This window comes from Cupressus sempervirens, chromosome 2, assembly GCF_028749045.1.
Source record: "Cupressus sempervirens isolate cs-2001-9-10 chromosome 2, ASM2874904v1, whole genome shotgun sequence".
Lineage (NCBI taxonomy): Eukaryota > Viridiplantae > Streptophyta > Pinopsida > Cupressales > Cupressaceae > Cupressus > Cupressus sempervirens.
The window spans coordinates 263,173,851-263,196,417 of NC_143119.1; positions in this window are offsets into that span (position 1 = coordinate 263,173,851).

Here is a 22,567-nt window from a genome sequence, read left to right on the forward strand (position 1 = left end):
AGTCAATAAGGTTAACTCTAGAAATTCTTGGAAGTAGTATTTACCGAGTAGGGTCGGCCAGTAAAGGAGGTTTATTTGTTTAAGAATAAATTCTGTAGCTGACTGATGAATGGTTTATTGGTAAATGGAACATGTAAATGAGCTGACTTGACAATATGAATGGTATAAGTAAGAAGTCAAGTTGCGAATTCAAAGTAGTAGTAAGTGGAGATATGAGAAGTTAATGTGATATGAAGACTGATTATTGTGGAAGTGAATTTGAAGAATGATCAAAGATTATTAAGAAGCAGCAGAGCCATATTTGATCAAGGAGGATCTAATGATGCTGAACAGAGACCTGTATCCAAAAAATTCAGTTGCATCTTGTTCAGGTCAATTCATTTTTTCTTTCTAACGATTGTAGTAGTGATTTAAAATCTCTTAACAGAGTTGGTTTAACAACCATTTTGTAAATCCTCTAACAAGGTGACAGTTTAGTTGGATTGTTTTAAAGACCTATAGTAAGGCCACTCCTAACAGGGTGATTAAATCCTCTAACAAGGTCACACCTAATAGTGTGTATTGTAACCTTTAACAAGGTTGGCTCCTAATAGGGCTCACTTCAGAAAATTGAAAAATTGGTGACTAGTTACTTGGTGGTTTTTCCCATATTGGGTTTCCACATTAAATCTTGTCTCTTGTGTTCACTTTATTTTTAGTTACTTGCATGATTTCTTGAAAAGAAAGTAATAGTTTAATTTATTGAGTTACAATAGTTGTTTACCAAGTAAAAGTAGTAACTAAATCATTAAGACATCTAAGGGATTTGTGGATTAATTTTTGTGAGTAATTGATTCACCCCCCCTCTCAGTTACTCTATCTTTAATTCCAACAAGTTCCTAATCATAGATCAGAGGATTGTTATTAACATCATAGCCCAAAGTAGTAGTGTTTTTCTTTTAATATTGTGTCCTTTATTTTCTATTAGTCAAAGGTCCATAGCTTGAATAATCCATATTTATTAAGAGAAAAAGGGGTTGTGAGTGTGACTCGATCAGATGTCTCTTCTTCCCTATAGATCCAATCTCTAATAGATTGGTCTTCCTTTTCATCTTCTAAGAGAACTAAGGATTGAAAAAAGGTGCCATAAATATTTATGGATGAAGATGGAGGTTTCATGCTACCATATGGCTTACCATTGGAATGAGGGGAAGTAGGGAAAAAGTAATGGAGTCAAGAGAATATTCCTCCATACAAATGTTCATCATCTTATGCCTTTTCTTAGAATCACCAAGAATGAATCTAGCTTCATTAGCATCTATATTATGTTGATATAAGATTGTTTTTAAGTGAAGAACATATAATGGAACACTCATTATTTTGTCAATGATGTCAAACTTGCTACCTGTTGGTGAGATAATTGCTTTTTGGTTTGAAAGCTATCATTTACTTGATTGATGAAGAGGATTTAAAAATAGGAGATAGTAATAACGCCTAGTGAAAGGTTGAGTTATTTGGTATGTAAAAGAAACACTAAAACCAAGTAAGACATTGATACTATGGTATATTGTTTATCTACTTCAAGTCTTGTTGGTTAACAATTTGTCCTAGTTTATAACCCGACTCTTTGATACCCAATGTTTTGAAGAGGCAAAAGGATGTTTACCAACAAATGGGTTAGTGTATGTATTCTATCACTACCTTCTAAATTATTAGATACATCTATCTTTGATTTGAAATGATATGCAATGAATATGTTTTTATGAGATTAGAAGTTTTGATAGTATAAGCTCTTAACCTGAGAGCAGTAAAGGATAACCAAATTGTTTGTAGACATAAAAAAATCAGGAAAGATGGATTTGAATAACCTATCACACTCAATTGAATGGATGTAATAGATAATCTTGAGATTTTCTAACTCTTCTATTCTAAATGAAATGTTAACCATCTAAATGCAAAGAGGAATGGAAGAAGAAATACACATGAGGGAAAATGGAATTGCTTTGACTACTAGACTTGAATGAAATGGAATTTAGCAAGTTACTAATAGATTCATACACTTCTATTCTTCAATTCCCAATGAAACCATCTAACATGATATGAAATGAGCAAGAGAAGAAGTAGAATCATATATGAAGAAAGTAAATGGAATCACCTCTACTAAAAATATTAAAATGAAATGGAATCCACTTGATTATCATAGGAACACATATAATTATCTTTTGAATCTTAATGCAAAACTAATCTATGCATTGGCAACAAAACACAAAAAGAAAATAGGATAAATGCAATTACAAACTAATACACCATCAAGTTTGCTAACCTTTGTATTATCAAATGATGTTACATTTATAGTTTTCTATTTTCCTTCAGTTCAACAGAGCAATATTCAAAAAATAGAAAAGGAAATAAAATATGAAATTATCCAGTCATGTGAACACGTGGCATCTTCTCCATCAATGATTCTAAATCCATGGTGTTTCTAAAAACACATGATGACTATTCAAATTCATGCAATCTTAGAAAATCCTATACAAAGTTGTTTATTCTTCATATTCTACTATTTTGTGAAAAAATTGTGTATTTCATATTCCAATGGTCACTGCATTTTTTAACTCTAGCTATTGATCTTAAATTAATGATCATGATTAAAATGTTATAACATTCCTTTATAACTTTCTTTATAGGTCCCTCCATGTACACAAGTCTTTCCATCATTATGTCACCATGATTAAAACATGTTCGTCATTTTACCATGATACAGTGATGACCATAGATGTTCTTTTGATTTGACAGTGACAAAAAAGATTGTAACTTCCTTGTTTAATTCATTTCGTGGTATGGGTTGACCTTCCAATTGTATACCTTGTGGTTGACATGTGGTAGTACTTTATTGACTGGTGAATCTAACATTAGCCTACCTTTCTTCCTAGAACTTCATGACTAGATTCTATCTTGTGGAATACAAAGGGCCCCTTAGTACACATGTTGAATCATCACTTTGTCACATTAATTAACATTCATGCAACTTTGGAAAGTGACAAATTGACGAACATGGATCTTGTAAGATTTGATGGCTAAATGCATTCTCCTTTCATTTAATATTTGAATGGGACCCAATCTAATAGGTAGGCATTTGAATTTCAACCAGCTAATAGGAGTATTCTTTCATTCAATTTACTTTTCAACTTTGAAACATATATGCAAGAATTAAATGTCAACCATCAATTTCATTTCAAAAAGAGTCATACCACCTTTGACTTGGCTCTTTCACCATTTCTAAGCATTTATCTACTTCTCCTATATTCAATCTAATTTCTCTACAATATCTTCCATAAAAAACTATTACACAACATGAATCCTTGTCTTCAACATGATTAGGAACGAGGAAATATGAATTAGTAGAATATCTAGACTTTCTTCTCATCAAGATGATGCATAACAAACCCTCCAAACCCTAATCACCTAGCTTTGGATTGATGCATTTCTCATATGATTCTTGCATTAAGTTAACTCAAAGGAATGATGAGAAGAAAGATCATCCTATAGGAAATCTAGACTTAGACTCAAAAATTGACATTTAACTTGATTTAAAATCCTAGATCAAAAGATATGAATGGAAACTTGGGCAACAACTGGCTTTGTCTAGGGATTTACGCATGATAATGCTTGAAATAACTCAAGCAATCTCTAGTTCTACACAAAAGGTGACAAATTGGAAACAAAGGAACAAACTAAACTAGGAAAACTAGAAAACAACAACTAAGCTATAGGAAAGCTACATGAAAGGAAAACCTACCTATCTAGCTACTAGGTAGAGGTTACCTACTTTCAATATTGTATTTGATACAACTTCAAACCTACCCTTTATAAGAACATGAAAGTGTTTCTCAAGTGGGATATGTCAATTTAAAAGAATTATTTTGATTCACTTATATGATCTCAAATGGCCCTTTCAACAAAGACTAGAATTTAGAATGCATGCCTCTTGGCTCATTTCTCTTATCCCATAGCAATACAAGATCACCTTCCATGAATTTTCTAGGCCTTTCCCTTTTATCAAAAACTTCTTTACCCTTCCTTGCTATTTAGTAAATTTTTCAACCATCTTTTCCCTTTCTTCTTGTAGTTTTGTGAGCTACATGATTTTATTTTCTAATCCATCTTTGAAAATATCTTCTTCAAAAACAATCTTTAATTTACATGCAGCAAGCTCTAGAGGTAATGACAAGTTAGCTTCCACTCCATAAACTAATTCAAAAGGTTAAATACCTATGGCTCTTTTTGGTGTGGTTTTATTATCCCATAAAGAATCATGAATATTATTGTGCCAACTCTTATGATTGTCTGAGACCAATTTATTCAAAATATTAATTAGATTCTTATTACTAGACTCATCTTGCCCATTTCTTTGAGGGAAATAATTAGAGGAATGCCCAATTTAAATACCATTGTCATAACAAAACTCAACTATTTCAAAAGAAGAAAATAAGATGCATCATCCATTATCAACTTCATAGGAATTCCAAACCTAATTAAAATATGATGTTTGAGATAATCACATACCACCTCTGATGAAGTCTTCTTCATTGGCTTGGCTTCAACCCATTTACTAAAATAATCTATGGTAGTGTTTATATAAGAATGACCTTGACTGGAAGGGGAATTTATTGGGCCTATACAATCCCATTCATGGAATGGAGCTTCAATTACCACTAGCCTAAGAGGTAGGGCAACACGATGAGGTTTACTAGTAAAAATCTTGCATTTCTCACAATTAGCAACCCACTTATATCTATCTTTAAACATGTCGAGCCAATAATAACATTGTCTAATAATTTTAAAAGTAGTGATGGTAAAAGTAAAGTGTCCTCCACATGCCTTATTATGAAAAGATGTCAACAACTTTACCTGCTACTCTTTATCCACACATCTTAAAAATGTTCCATCAATTTCTCTCTTGTACACGACATCATCATGAATCACATACTTCAAGGCTTTTGTTTTTAGAGCTCTTCTTTTCTTAGTAGTCAATCCATTACGGTATTCACCATATGTCAGAAAATAAGCAATGTTTGAGAACCAATGATCCAGAAGACTTACCATAAGAACTTTTTGGGTATTTTCTTCTTTGACTTGTTGATTTTTTGCCAAGGCTTTACAAAGTGTATTTCCTCTCACAAGTTTAGTTGGCTTAATTTCTAAGTCATATTATTGGACCTTTGCTATCCAAACACCTCTATTATTGCAACAACATCTTGTTGTGTTCAAACACTTTTTATTATAGGATTTGGATATAGCACTGAATGAGAATGCAAAATATAAAACTTGAAATTCTTAAGGATTCTCACCACTGCATATGCATGTCTTTCTAGTTGTGAGTATTTCAATTCTTGATTCTTTAGAGGTATTCTCATGAAAGTGATTGGAGCATGTATTCTCTATTTGTTTTCTTTCATCGATATGGATGACATAGTATGTTCTGAAGCATAACAATATATAATGAATTCCTTAGTGTAATCAAGATGAACAAGAATGGGGGCTTTAGCAATGACACTTTTGATCTCTTCAAAATATATTTTCCCAACATCACTCCATTTGAAAGTTTTATTGCCTTTCATCATATCAAATATACATTTAACTATTTTAGAGAAGTTAGGAACAAATCCCCTCAAGAAATTTACCTGGCCAAAGAAGGACTTCACTCCAGTTTTGCTTAATGGTAGACTTAATTACTGAATAAATTTAACTCTATTTGGGGCTTGTCCCTTTGGTGAAATGGTGGGGATTCTTGCTTGTAGGGCCTACAACCAAGGTTCAAGTCCCCACAGGGCCATTCTCTACTATGGATCTTAATTGAGAATGTTTTTCCATTGACCCTTGGTGAAATAGTGAGGCTTCTTGCTTGTAGTGCTTACAACCAAGGGTAATAAAATTTAAAGGGAAAATGAATTTGATAAACTAAGTGAGGGAAACTATGTTCAACTCTTCTCCGTCCTAGCTCCCTGCGCTTGGCTTTAGCTTTTGCCTTTGCTTCTATGCATGGCTTTGGCTTTTGAGACCAGTTCTGTCTCTTGCATCTAGATTCAACTTTTCTTATCCATATTTTTGATGGTTTCTTTGGCTTCTACTCTTGAATTTTTCTTTATGGTGGTTGATTCAGTTTCTATTGGCTGGGCTGGGGTTTCTCTTGATCTTGGAGGGAAATCTAGTCTACTTGGTGCTATGGGTGGTTTGGCCATTTCCTATGCTAATGTGGCTATGTATGAGGCTAGTATTGGGGATCTTTCTATGTGGCTAGGGTTTTGTGATACTGGGCATTTAGGGTTCCATGGCATTAAGCTAGTTGTGGTATGTAACCTGAAAAAGCTTCATTTAAAATCTTCTTTAGTAGATGAGATTTCTTCTAGTATGGATGATTTCTTGGAATCTTCTACTATCTTTCACTTTAAGGGTTTACGACCTTCTCTTTCAAATTTGAATACATGGATTTCTCATGTTTGGGAGCCATTCATCGTGGGTTCCTAGATTTACCCTATGGCTAGGGTTTTTTTATTGTGAAATTTAGTTCTGAAGATGAAAGAAATGCCATTTTCAACAATAATTTCACTTGGGATGGGAAGTTTCCCTTCATGATAAAAATATGGCACAAGGATTTCAACCCATTGATGGAAACTTTTAATAAGTTGCCTCTATGGGTAAGGTTGCTAAATATTCCCCTTCACCTTTGGATTGATCCTATCCTAGAGGAGGTGGGGAATGCTCTTGGAGACTTCGTGAAAATTGATTCAGCTGCTTCCAAAATGTATCGAACTACATTTTCTTGCATGCTAGTTGAGATCGACATTTCTAAGGGACTCCTAAAAAAGATTTTGGTGGATTCTCCTCTTGGTTCTTGGAATATTTCTCTTGACTTTAAGGGTATCCCCTTCCATTGTAGGAATTGCCACTTGACAGGTCACCTGGCTACCAGGTGCTTTTCCAAAAAATCTAGACCAAAAAAGTCCCCTTCCTGGTGGAAGGGGGTCTTAGATGACCACTACACATATGAGAAGGTGTCTTCTAATATGCATGGTATTTCTTCTCATAACCTATCTTTGCCTAGCATGTTAAAGAAGGATTTTCCTTTGACCCCTTTTGTCGTGGCATTTGGTCCATCTTTAGATTCCATTCCTATTTCTGGTGTGCATTTTCTTGTTGCTATTGCTATTTTTGGTGTGGATTCTGCTACTGTCTCTATTATTCAATCCTCTCCTCTAGCTCCTTTAGTGGTAGCATTTGGTCCATCTCTAGATTTTTCTGTCTTGATTTCTAGTTTGGACTTTGTTTGTCCATCCACTCCTAACCTCTTCATGGTGGATTCCCCTTTAGCTCTTGTTGTGGTGGTTTCTGGTGTTTCCAAGGTAGTTTCTCCTATGGTACCTTTTATGAGTGTCACTATTCAGTCTTAGGCTTCTCCTATCAATTCTTCTACAACCTTTTCCTTGGCTTTGGGGGTTTCAAGTTCTGGCTCTGATGGTGCTGACTATCAATGACATAAGGCTACTAGTTTGGTGGATTATGGATGGAATATAGTTAAAGGAAAAAAGGTAAAGCCATCTATTACCTCTTTTGATATAGCACTAAGGTCCAATGAGAAGATTTCAAAAGGGAAAGTCTAATGTGGCTATCCTTTTTTGGCTATCCTAGCTTTTGGCCAGTTATCCTCTAGCTCTTTTGGCCTTTAGTTTTTGGAAGTGTGTTTCACAATCGGGTTTCAGGAGCCCAGTTAAAACCTATTAATGTGGTTGTTGTTTTCTTGTTTTATGTCTTGCCACCTTGGTCACCTTTTGTTTGGTGACATGTTTCATCATTGTTGTTTCATTATGGGTTTCAAGCACCCTTCAAAACTTGTTTGTTGTGTGGCTGATAACTGTGATGTCACTCTGGTTGCCCTTACTTGTTGTAGTGCCTACCCCTAGTTCGCATTTTTGCTATCATGGTCAGACTATGTTAGACTAGTTTTATGTTGATGGTTAGTAACATTATTTTGAGATTATCAAATATTGTGTTATGGACTATGTTAGACTAGTTTTATGTTGATGGTTAGTAACATTATTTTGAGATTATCAAATATTGTGTTATGGATTCAGTTGATATGTGATGAGATCACTTAGACTTTACATTTCATGTATGCATGATGATTATTACATTGCTTTCAATTATGGATAATGATTAGATTAGATAGTTTATCATCATATGTGTTTTCTTATGGATACTTACCCCATACTCGCATGTGTATGGTGTGTGTGTTTGCTTTTGTATGGCATGTCTGATGTGGTTAAGAAAGGGAGTCGTAGTCACCTGCTAGTCGGGATCTACACGATGCACCACTTCATGCCATTTCTTGTTTGGTTAGTATATATTGTGTTTGTACATGCATGGTTTTTATGTAGGTTGTAGGTATCGGGTATTGACTTCCCTGAATTGCCAGGATGAGCATACCCTATCACATTATCTCAATGATAAGAGAGGGGAGATAATTTTCAAGTTCAAATCCCAACCCTTTAAGCCATTTGTTCTAATTGAAAATTAGGACAAGTATCTGAGTTGAGTACCCTCCGAATACGTCGGATAATGTAATTCGTGATATTAACCCTTGGCTTGATTTTGTATGTATTTTGGCTATGATGGGTTTTCATATTTTTACCTTAAGAGTCTTTGAAGTATTTTCTATTAATTAAGCCTAATTAAAAGATTTAATTAATGGTTTAATTTAATGGAAAATTAATATCATATTTTAATATTTATTTTATTTAATTAATTGAGAAATTAATTAAATAAAATAATTAAATTTGAAGATAAAAGTTATAAGTTTAAATTTGGAATGTGATAATATTTATTTAATAACAATATATTTGGAGTTCATTTTTAAATAAATGACTAAATAATAATATTATTAAGCTAATAAATATTTTAGCAATTAAGTTTTGAAAATGAAATGTAAAAGTGGAAAAGAAATTAAAATTATTAAAAGATTCTAGATTTCAAGTGATTAAAATATAAATATATTAAGATAAAATAAGTGGAGTTATTAAAGTTAGTGCATGAGATTTAATAAATAAATAAATTAAATTGGAAAGAGTAAAGTAAATATTATATTAATTAATGTGCATTATTTTAATATTTGCTCACATAGGAGTTTGCAAATTCTCGGGAGTTGTCATGTAGACAACACAGGAGTTTGCACTCTAAGAATGCACAAGTTGTCTACACTTAGGAGTTAGCATTTTATTTGAGCACATGGTGTCTACAACCTTATGACTCATCTAGAAGGTTGGAGAAGACTCATGCTTGGTTGTCATGCTTATCTTCTAGTTGTTTCTAGAGACATTCTAGATGCATCTTAGAGGCCTTTAAATAGAGGCTCTCCTAGTGTGTTAGGACAAGCTTCAAAGCTTACATGCATTTGAGAAGCTCATATGCTTCTACATGCTCATATGATTCTACATGCTTCTATGCTTCTTCTAGCTCCTCTCATCACTTGGAGGTTTTAGTTGGCTTGGATCTTGGAGGAATTGCAAATATTGGAGAAGGAAGGGATTTTTTCTGTGGACTTCTGAGGGATGGAAAATTAGCATCAGTGTGCAGGTGCACTCGTGATAATCACATATTCTATCTGCACACTTTCTCTTCCTATCTTCATCATGTCTGTTATATGTGTCTGAATCTTCTCTATGATTGAATCTGCAATTTAAAATTGGAATCTAGATATGTATGGTTGCAAAGAAAAAAATAGAAAACCCTAGCTTCAATTTAGAAAAGAAATTAGATTTGAATCGGGTCTGGGTTCGAATTGTATTGGAATCAAAGATTTGATTAGACAAGGGTTGGTATTTTAATGAGGAAATTCTAAGTTGAAATTTATGATCAAACCTATTAGACAAATTAATGTGTAAATCCGAGGAACAATTATTATCAGTAAATTTAGAGACCATTATTTTAAAAGGGAAATTCTTAATTTAAAAAGTTAGAAGACCCTTTTTATTTAGAACTATGCATATGTTCTCATTTTATATATATATGTTTATGATTGAAATACTATAATGCTTAAATTTTGCATATATATATATATATATATACATACATATACATATACATATACATATACATATACATATACATATACATATGCATATACATATACATACATACATACATACATACATACATACATACATATATATACACACACACACACACACACACACACACACATATATGCATATACATATATATATATACATATATTATTTAAACACTGATCATTTATAATCGCGATGAAAAACGTGATGGAAAAACCTTTATTAAAAAATGAATCGCATAGTTGCTGAGATCATTTTATATGATTTGAAAGAAAATATATATTAATTTTGGTGAGGGCGGGTAGTCACACCCCACCCCCACCAGAGGTCACTGTCCATGACAGTGGTACCACTGGCAGTCATTTAAGATTGCACGGCAGCCACTGCCGTGGCAGTGCTGCAGCAGCCTCCCATATGGGAGTGCTGCATTCATAGTTTTCAGACTGTACTATACAGTACCATGTGTTTTATATTATGTTTGATACATGTGCAATTCGATTTTTTATATATGAAGTTATTAAATATTATTTTATGTATGTATGTGTGTGTGTGTGTACACACACACACACACACACACACACACACATAAATTAAGTAATGGATTGGTGTAATTAAGATTAATAAAAATGTTGTAATTGAAATATTGAAGTTGTCCAAATAATTTTGGAATTCTCACGAATGGAAAATTGAGAAAATTATATATGAATTTTAAAAGAACAATTTTTCCTAGAGATATTAATGTTTACTTGATACTCATGAAATGATTGAATGAACGATGAGTCTGATTTAAATATTGATCATTATAATTAAATAGTGAAATTATTAATGAGTTATTATTTATTAATAATTGTTAAGGTTAGCAATTATTAATGAATGATAAGTTTAGCTAGTATAACTATTAATTAATTCAATTCAAATTGGAGTATAGCAATAAGTCATAATTTTAAATTGGTTTAGACAATCTTAGGAGATATGAGATGAAGGGTTAAAGTAATTAATAGATAAAGATATTGAGAGGTAGTTATCTTTATATCATTGGGAATATTAATTCATTGAAAAATAGTTATGGAAGTTTCTCTAGATCGATTAACAATAGTTTTGAAGAGTTTACTATTTATTAATGTTTGTTGGGTCTAACAAACTATTAATAAATAATGGTTTAAATAGTTATCAATAAATTCAATTAGAGTTAATTTAGTGGAGATTATTTAATGATTGAAGTTTTGTAAAAGATATTGATTTTTGGATTTGGAGTATAGTTGATTTTTAATCAATTGATATTCATTGATTTGTTATTATATATAATTATATTATGCGAAAGAGATTTAACTTGAAATGATTATCATTAATATGAATTTATTAAGGAAACATTGGTATTCATAAAAGAAAGATGAATGTGGTCAATATAGATTTATTAATAAGATTCCCAATATAGCTTGTTATTAAATATTAACAAGTTATTATTATTGAACTATTAATATGATTATTTGTGTATTGAATATGAATAGTTGACTTTTAACTTACAAAATTATAGTTAGTTATTAGTCAACTGATATTAATTGGAACGTTGCCATAGATATGTAATTATTAATTAAATTAATTAGAGTTAATTAGTAATTAAGTTATATAATAAAATTTTAATTGATATGCTAATATTGATTCCTCTAGCAAAGTTGTGAAGTATGTATATCGAAGTTGACAAGTCATACTCTCATGACTTGAATAATGAGCTTAGATATTTTAATAGTGAGACTTAGTAATATTTAATTGAGAACTATTAGAATGTTAATAGGTCATGGATGGTGTACCTATGTTAATTGATTGATTAAATTGATCATTTTAATAAAGTTATAATCTTCTTATTTGAAGACTAGTAACTGGCTCTCTTATTATTTAATGAATAAAGATCCTTTGATTATGTTGAAAAGTTGATAAGGAAGAGTTATTCAATTAGTAACATTGATCTTAGCAAAATAAAGCGAATGATTTTATTAAGTGTCAAATTATTTATTGAGTAAATGTTTACCCTTAAGTTATTCTTAGAATGTAATTTTAAATAATGAAAGAATAATGCTATCGGGGAAACAAACGGGTTGACTTGTAGGTCAAATGATCACTCTTAGTTTACTTGAAACAAAAATTGGAAACCTCTACACTTAACTCATTCATGTGATTTTAGTAAAACCAAAACATGTGTTTGCATTGTGTTTTCTCTATGCTTCTTATTTTGGGTTTTGGTTTGACTAGTGTTGACCAGTTATAGGATGTCTACCAGAGGCACGGGGGTTATGATTGTGATGTCATCTTAAATCTGATCTTTATAAACCCAACCATGGTTATGTGATGGTATGCTCTATGAGATGTTGTGTTTATTGATTTGTTAATGCTTTTCAGTCTTCATGTGTGAAGCTGAGATTCTTATGTATTTGAGACATTGGACTTAACCATTTTTGAGTCATTGATCAGTTATCCTTGGATTACTTTCCAGTCGCCATACTGAAATGTTGATTTATGATGTCTTGTTGTGATATGTTTTGACTCAACCATTTTGGAGTCTTTGATCAATATTGCTTTGAGATATTCTTTGGTTGCTTGTTGAGAACCAATAGATATCGTGATTCATATTGGAGATTATATTTATGAGGTTTATTTTGAGGAGTTTTATGTATTCTTGGATGGGAGAACCATCTTATTATCAGGTTTCTTGTTAAGGAACTGAGTTTGATCTTTATGAGTGTTGTGGTATGGGACACAACTGTGGATTTATGTGCTTAGGAGAGGTTGTCTAGGTACATGACTATGGGAGCGGGTTGCATAGGGGTCCGGGGCCCAAGGTGGTCAGTACTAGGGTAACCTAATGCAAGTTATGTAATAAGTGATAATCTAGTAATTAAAATTTATGGGGGGGGGGGGGGGGGGGGGGACACACTAAAAAGATAAGTTAGAGATATTTGATCCACCCATGCCTTGAGTGCTTGTATAGACTAAGGATGGGATGAGTGCCTCATCTTCTTGAGAGGGCTCTTGGTTTTCACATGTGCCACATTGAGGGTCCGAGGTTCAAAGTAACCAGTTCAGGGTAACTCAAGTAGCCATGTGATGAAACTCCCTAGTATGTAGCCTGAGTCTCCTCTAAAGATTTTGTGTACCTCTGGTGGTGTACTTATTGTTGTGCCTCTGGGAATTAGATGTCAGTTTTGTGATTGGAACCTTTGAGTTAGTATACTTTTAGGATTCCTGGCTTAGAGAGAATTTTCATGCTATGTGATTTTGATAGCCTGTTTGGGACTTGAGATTATCTCCTCAGCACAGTGGGAGTGGACCACTTAGGTACCACGCGGTTGGGTGGTAGTGTTTTTTCCACTCTTATCATTTGAGATCCGTCTGAGACATCGTGGCTGATGCGTCCTTTATGATGGTGGATATGTATCCTTTCATTGATGATTAGTATATGTTAGATGCTGTTATCTTATGCTTATATTTGCATGTTAGATTACTTTCTGCATATGATATAGTATATGTTAGGAGTGACATTCCTACTATGATAATATCGATGATCTCTTCAGTGATTTGGAATGTTACGCATGGAGGGATGGCTAGGACCCACGATGGTCTAATGATGCTATTAATGATTGGGAGGAACCATGCACTTAGTTAATTATGTTTGTAATTTATGGTTATCTCCTATGATGATGTATCATGTATGATATGTGGTTTCATTTACTTTAATTGCATCATGGATGTTTATTCTTTCAAGCCTTTCATACCCTATGACATGTACAGAGGATGATTGAGCAATCAAAATTGTAATTTAAGTACGTTGAACTTTTCATTATTATTTTATGTGGATGTAGTATTAGATGGATTCATTAATAATAGTAAATTTAGATGTGATTCAACATTAAGGGATCTTTAAAAATGTAACTTGTTATGTATGTTATGTTTACTTAAATTGATGCTAATGCTTCTGTTACTATGTATAAGTTGTGAATGGTTTATTTTTCATGTTTAAAAATAAAAATAAAAATGTTTGGCAAACTTAGAAGAATTTTAGATTAATTCTTTGGATCCATGGGCAGGGCATTACAGTTGTTGGGTGACCTATTTCTCCTTAGGTCTATTGTTTTGTTTGGTTTGGGCTTCATTGAAATTTTTTTATTTGTAAAGGGTTTCAGTTTCCCTTCAAAACCTATTTTTCTTATTAGAAAAGAACTTTAACTCTATTTCGATTAATATTCACTCCTTTTTGAGATACAATATGACCAGAAAAATTGCCTTCTATCACACAAAATACTAACTTCTTTGGACTCAATGAGATACCATGATCTTTACATATTTGCAACACCTTTCCTAGATCTCTGATATGATATTTTCTCTTCTTGGAAAATAATATCAAATGATTGAGGTATATGATAATAATTCTATCTTCCAAATTGTTAAAGGCCAAATTCATGCCACACTAAAAAGTTGCACCTACATTGATTAGGCCAAAAGGAATCCTATTATAAGTGAAAGTACTCCATGGTGTGGTGAATGTAGTTTGGAATTGATCTACTTCTTTCACTTGGATCTAATTATACTTTGAAAAGCCATCTAGCATTGACAATATCTCTAACCTACAATAGTTTGTAAGAGATGACCCATATTAGGGAGAGAAAAAATAACTTTGAGTGGGGCTTCATTTAGATTTATGAAATCCACATAAATCCTTATCTCTCCATTCTTCTTTGTTACCGATACAATGTTAGCAACCCAAGTAGAATGATGAATAGGATATATAATCCCAACCTACAACATTTTGTCAAACTCCTTGAAGATTGCTCCTTCAACTATAGGGTTAAATTTCTTTGTTTTTGTCTGAATGATGTTGCTTTTGGTTTAAAAGTGATTTCTTGTTTCAATTTTCCACCCATGAAAATTTTAAGATCTTCATAGCTCCAAGAAAATACATCTTGAAATCTAATGAGTAATTTCTAGATTTCTACCCTCTTTTCTTTTGTGCAGTATTTTCCTATGTTTATCATCTTTGGGTAGATTTCTATCCCTATATTGATTCCATCATATTCACCATAAGATTTTCCTTTTTTATCTCTTTCTCTCTTAATGTATGCATCATGCTTATCAAAAAGCTTTTCCAAAGAGATTAGATGAGGTGGAATCTTATTACCTTTCAACTAAATCATATCAAGCTCTATTTTCATTTTGTCACCTATCACTGAATCACCAACATTTACATTAGAGCTTCCTTCAAAATACAAGTATTCAAAAGGATCTTCCCCTTTAATAAATTTTAGTATGTGTTTATCATCTTAAAACACCTACTATGAATCTTTATTATTAGGGACATTGGGCCTAAATAAAACTTCTACTTTATAAACTTGATCTTTAAAATTAGGATGTTGTTAGAGCAACGATGCAGAGACTACAAAAGAATTAGGTATTGAATTGAATTCTTTGAGTACTGATGTAATTGAGAAGGCATCCAAACTCTCAATTTCATTGCACACCTTATTACAATAGCTTCTCAATCATGATTTCTTTACTGCATATTGACTTTTGATTTCTCTCACCACCAACTATGCATCTCCTTGAGCTTTAAGTAATTTGAACCCTTTCTTATTTTTCTGCAATTATACTAAGGTGGAGGGCTTCATACTCTACAATATTATTAGTATTTATGAAATATAACCTAAAAACCAAGCAAGTCATTTCCCCACTAGGTGATGTCAACACTACGCCTGCACTCGAACAAACATTAGCACAAATGCCATCAAATTCTAAAGTCCATAACTAATCACCTTTAGTTTGTTCTAATTCTTCTTGAGCATTAGGAGTGTCAGAGAAAATCATGTAATTACCAAACTATATTTCATGATACAATATTTGAGACTTAGGATCATTTGATTTTAGGAAAGTAAACTTTGTCTTTTATTCTAGTTCTAGCTTCACCTTTTTATCTCCAACTTGGATTGTGGCACAAGATCAATCTATTTTTATCTTTCCCCCATGTCTTTGAAAAAATATCTACTTAGGATAATTCTATAGCTTGAAGGGATTTTTTCTACTAGGATGGTAAGTTTAAGTCTTTTTGAATGATAAGAAACAAGAGCAACTTAAGCATCTTTTATTTGTCCAAGAAAGGGTACTTGTTTTACATCCATTGAATAACATCTACCAAAGGTTTTAGTTAGTGGAAGCCCTTAATATTTTTCTACACAAGAAAACATTACATTATCAGAGGTTCTTGAATCTATAATAAAATTACTCAATCTATTTCCATTGATGAACAAGGAAATATAGAAGGGACCTGGTTGCTCATTTGGGCATGTGGCCAAGAAAAGAGGTTCTTCTTCTTTAAAAAACTCATGAAGTGAAAATTATTCCTTAGTTCCACTAGTACTAGCTTCATTGTGATGATCAAAATTAGCATTAATATTAACATGATCCTCATCCTTATTATTACAATGCTCAACTAATCTTTGCAAATGACTAGGATTAGAATTTAGATAATCCAATGGAGATATTTGGATTCTTACCTCTTCACAATATTGTATAATTTCAAAGGAATTAGCTAACTCACCTTTTTATTCCTTTTGTGAAGTTGAAGTTTCCATGCTACTATATTTATCAACTTTGTTTGATGGTGCATTATTCTTGATAGGAACTAAATTGTGAGTTTGATTTCTATTCTTCTGATCTCTAGTCATTATTATTAACTAAGGTCCTTATAGAGTAGAAAAATAGTCACCTCTTCTAAATATTATTCATACTCCAAGAAATAATTTTTTGAGTCACCACAAGGAGCATGATCATCCTCACATTTAGGATATTCAATTGTTTGTTCTTTGTTATCCACCATCTACCTATATTTGATCATATCAACACATGTATCTCCATTATGATCTTCCCTTAATTGACAATCACACATATTTTATTTTTTTGAAGCACCTTCAATTACTAATCTTTTTTGTATAGGTGGTATTTGCAATGCTTTACCTCCACTTGGGTTTTTGTAACCTTCTTGATGGGGTTGATGAAAAGAATTAGTAGGCCTATTAATTTGTTTCTTCAAAGAAATAAGCTCATTAGATAATTTTTGAAGCATGAATTTTGTGTTGTTAGAAGTACTAGTTGTATTACTCATGGTTTCAGATTGGAATTCTCTCTTTGACTTACCAAAGGCTATCATGTCATCCTTCATCTCCACAACTAGTGTTTGGGCAACTTGTAAGTTTTCTATATTTTCTATTCTAATTTGACATCCCAAATCAGGAGGCATAGAGCTAATGTAGAAAGTCTTCTTATTATTATCCATAGGTGCACTTGTAGTAGGTATTTTTTTGATGAGTTTATTGAATCTTAATTTAAAATATCTCATAGAAACTGATGGTTCTTTCTTTATCTTTGCCAATTACAATAACAATACTTATGCATCCTTTGTACTTTTGTAACATTCTTCAAATATTTCTTTCATAGTAGCATAATTTTTAATGCATCTTGTAGGAAGGTCCTGAAACCAATCAGAAGCATAATCAACAAGGTTATCTACAAACATCCTAATAGCCACATCCTCATGTTGAGGATACTACACCACAAGCCTTATGGAAAGCACTTAAGTGCTATTCTGTAGAAGTGGTACCATCACCGTTAAATTTTGGAAAGTTTTTCCACGATTCTCTTGGAAAATCATATTAGTTGCAAGGGTAATATGACCAATAGCATTTCCCCATGGTTGTGCCATAACTGCTAGTACAGTGGTTTGGGTTGTATAAAAGGTGATAGAAATTGGAAGTGTTGAACCAATTAACAACAAAGCATCAAAATCAGAAGGAATGGAGGTCCTAGAAGTAGGAGTAGTAGTAGATTGACTTCTCTATGTTCTATTTGGAGGAATAATTATAGGCAAGAGAGTATCTTGGAGTTGTTTGGTCACAGATTCCCTTGCATGTGTTCTTCCTCTCCTACAAAGATCTCCTAGGATAGGAAAGTTATCCTCTTTAGCTCTTCATATATTGGCTCAATATTTCCTTTCTCCTTGGAACTCTTGTTATGTTTAGGATCTAGGATGTATCAAATGGTGTTTTGAATTCACTTTACTAGTCTTCAACTATGAATTTGCTTCTTTTCTTCAGCAAGTTGAGGTTGTAAAACTGGTATCAAATTCTTATGGAAAACACTTGACTTCCACAAGACCTTTATTGCAACTCAAATATATAGAATTAGGGTGAAAATTAACATGAAGGAAAATTATTCAAAGCTTTCACTTGAATTATCCCCAGCAGAGTTGCCAAAAATTGTTGGTTAACAATTTGTTCTCCTATTTTATAACCCGACTCTTTGATACCCAATGTTTTGGAGAGAAAAAATAATGTTTGCCAACAAATAGGTCAGTATATGTATTCTATCACTACCCTCTAAATAATTAGGTACAACTTCCTATGATTTTCAATGATATGCAATGAATATATTTTTATAAGATCAAAAGTTTTGACATTATAAGCTCTTAACCCGAGCAATAAAGGATACCCAAATTGTTTGTAGGCACAAAAAATTTAAGCAAGATGGATTTGAATAAACTATCACACTCAATGGAATGACTATAATAGATGATCTTGAGATTTTCTAACTCTTACTTCTATTCTAAATGCATTGTTAACCATCTCAATGCAAAGAGGAATGGAAGAAGAAATGCACATTAGGGAAAATGGAATTGCTTTAACTACTAGACTTGAATGAAATGGAGTCCAACAAGTTACTAATAGATTCATACACATATATTCTTTAATTTCCAATGAAACTATCTAACATGATATTAAATGAACAAGAGAGGAAGTAAAATAATATATGAAGAAAGTAAATGGAATCACCTTTACTACAAATATAAAAATGAAATAGAATCGACTTGATTATCACAGGATCACATATAATTGTCTTTCAACTGTTAATGCAGAACTAATTTATGCATGGGCAAAAAAACATGAAAATAAAATAGGGTAAATGAAATTACAAACCAATTCACCATCAAGTTTTTTGACCTTTGTATTATCAAAAGAGGCTACATTTATAGTTTGTTGTTATCCTTCAGTTCAATAAAGAAATAATCATAAAATAGAAAAGGAAATAAAATATGAAATTATCTAGTCATTTGAACACATGGCATCTTCTCCACCAATGATTTTGAATCTATGGTTTTTTTGAAAACACTTGATGACTATTCAACTTCATACAATCTTAGAAATCCTATAGAAAACCATTATTTCTTTATATTCTACTATTTCACACCAAACCTATGTATTCCATATTCCAATGGTCACCATATTTTTTAAACTCTGGCCATTGATCTTAAATTAATGATCATAATTAAAATATTATAACCTTCCTTTATAACTTTCTCTATGGGTCCCTTCATGTACATGTCTTTTTGTCATTATGTCACCATGATTGAAACTTGTTCATCTTTTCATAATGATATAGTGATGACCATAGATGTTCTTTTGATTTAACAGTGGTAAAAAAGACTATAACTTCCTTGTTTAATTCATGGTGTGGGCCCACCTTCCAATTGTATAACTCGCGGATGACATGTGAAAATACTTTATTGATTAGTGAATCTGACATTAGACTACCCTACTTCATGTCACTTCATGACTAGATTGTACCTTGTGGAATATAATGTGTCCCTTAGGACATGTGTTGAAACGTTTCTTTGTTGCATAAATTAATGTTCATGCAACTTTGGAAAGTGAAAAAGTCATGAGCATGGATATTGTAAGATTTCATGGATGAATGCATTCTCCTTTTATCAAATATTTGAATGGGACCTAATTTGATAGGTAGGCATTTGACTATCAATTGGCTAATAGAATGCATTCTTTCATTCAATTAACTTTTCAACATTGCAATGTATATGTGTGGATTAAATAGTAACCATCAATTTTATTTCAAAAAGAGTCATAGCACATTTGACTTGGTTCTTTTTCCATTTCTAAGGGTTTATTTACTTCTCTTGTTTTTGTCTATTTTCTCTACAATACCTTCTATAAAAATATTACACAACATGAATCCTTGTCTTTAACATGATTAGCAACAAGGAAATATGAATTAGCAGAATATCCTGACCTTCTTATTGGAATAATGCATAGTAAACTCTTTGAACCCTAATTACCTAGCTTTGGACTGATGCATTTATCATATGATTCCCGCATTAGGTTAACTCAAAGGAATGATGAGAATAAAGATCATCCTAAAGGAAATCTAGACTTAGACTCAAGACATTGATATTTAACTTGACTCAAAAACCTAGAGCAAAAGATATGAACTAAAACTTGGGAAACAAGTCTTAAATGAAAGATTACTCAAGTTAAGATTGGAAGAAGATCAAGTATGAAAAGTGTTTGCCAAGACTTGCCGAGTAGACAATGCAAGCCAAGAAAAAATTAGTTGAAGCCAAGCAGAAATCAAAGGAAGTCGATTGAAAACCAAGTGGTGCTAAGAAAAGATGAAAGATAGTGCAAGCTGAGTAATTTCTATTATATGCCAAGTAAGGCTTAGTTGATGCCGAGCATCAGTAAACTTTAGTTTTCATCAAGTAAAAAAGTGTTACTTGAGTGAAAGAATAGTATATAAGCTGAGTGACAACATATTGATGCTAAGTGCTAGTATTTATGTTAAATCAAAGATTTAATGAATCTGAGCCAACAATTTTATTTTATTGAATTATGTGAAGTGTGTGGAAGATAACTATGATGAGCTGGTGGCATAGAATTTAAGGTAAACCTTTTTGTGGTGAATTCAAGGAAGATTGCAAAATTTCTAGAGGAACTGAATGGAAAAGTGGGTAGATTTATTGTATCCTACCTAGTCCTACCTAACTCTATAATGGATGATTATGGTTAAGTTAAAAAAGGTCTTAATTCTTTATTTATAGAGAGAGCTAGTCAGAAGAAAATTTTGTCATGTGTAAGAACCTAAGGAAGACAAGGAGTCTAGGGTATTGCTTCATTCAGTGGCCAAATAGAAGAGACTACAATTAGCATACAAAGAAAGAAGGCTTAAGAAGGCTTAAGGGTATGAATGCTTGAAGGGTGAACAAGCTATTAGAGCTAAAGTGTGTGAATGCAAAGTAGAATGGAGGACTGAAAAAAAGATCTATAATCTACAAGTGAGTTGTAGTTTTTTATTAGATCAAGCCTCACTAAAACTTTCTAATCATTGTATCAGTCTAGGGTAAATCCTTTGGATTAAGATTGACCCAATAGTCATTTGTAAATCCTTTAACTGGGTGACATTCTAATGGAATGGTCTAAAGTCCTCCAACAAATCTCACTCTTAATAGGGTGATTGAAATCCTTTAACTGGGTCACATTTAATAGTGTGTATTATAACCTTTAACAAGGTTGGCCTTTCACAAGGCATCACTTCAGAAGAGTGAGAATTAGTAGCATGTTACTAGTGGTTTTTCCAAAATTGGGTTTCCACGTAAAACCCTTGTGTTAAATGTGTTATTGAATATTTTATGTTTCATGTTTACATTTTTGCAAAGTTGTTTTGAACTAGGATAGTAACCTACAAAGTTTAGGTATTGTATGATCTAATGGATGCATGCATAATAAGGTTTTATGGATATGGGTCTAACAAGAATTGAAAAGTTTTATTTGTACATATAGACCTTGGATCAATGATTCACCCCCTCTTAGTTGTTCTAAAGAATTCCAACATGTTATTTGGAACTAAGGATTGAGCAACCGTAAGTTTGTTTATCAACATAATGTTATCTCCAGGAATAGAAACTTCTGTTCCATTGAAAAAAAAATTGATGAATTGATGACAAGTGGATGAGATAACCTTCATGTCATATATCTAAGGTATAACAAGATGTTATATGAAAGTGGGATATATAGAACATGGAAGACTACATCTCTTTCTATAGGATCTACTCAAATTAGTAGCACAATTAGACCTTTGGAACAATCTAAACTTCATCATAAGATTTGATAATGATATTTATTCTATGGTTAATAGAAAACTTAGAGAGGCCCAATTTTTGTACAACATTAAAGGAAATGATATTTCACCCTATGTCATTGTCTATCAGTACACAACTGACTCATGTAGGATAGATTTGGACTTAAATATGGAGTGCAAAGTTATGTGGATGGCTTAGTGCTTTTTCATCTTCTTCAAATTTTTTTAGGTAATATGGAGTGGAGATGTGGTTTCCCATAGCTTGGAACCTATCTACATCATTTTCTATTGGGACACTAGCCTTTCATAACACTTTTTTTAAGATCTCCTTGTGCAAAGGGGATAACTCTAGAAGCTAGAAAATATAAATCTGCATGGTGATATATTACAATTAGTTGGAAATGTCATAAGTGGTTTCTATTATCTTGGTTGATAAAGACCCCACTTGTTTAGCATGATTTTTTTTGGAAGTTTCTGCAACTTTAAGAAAAATCTTGGAT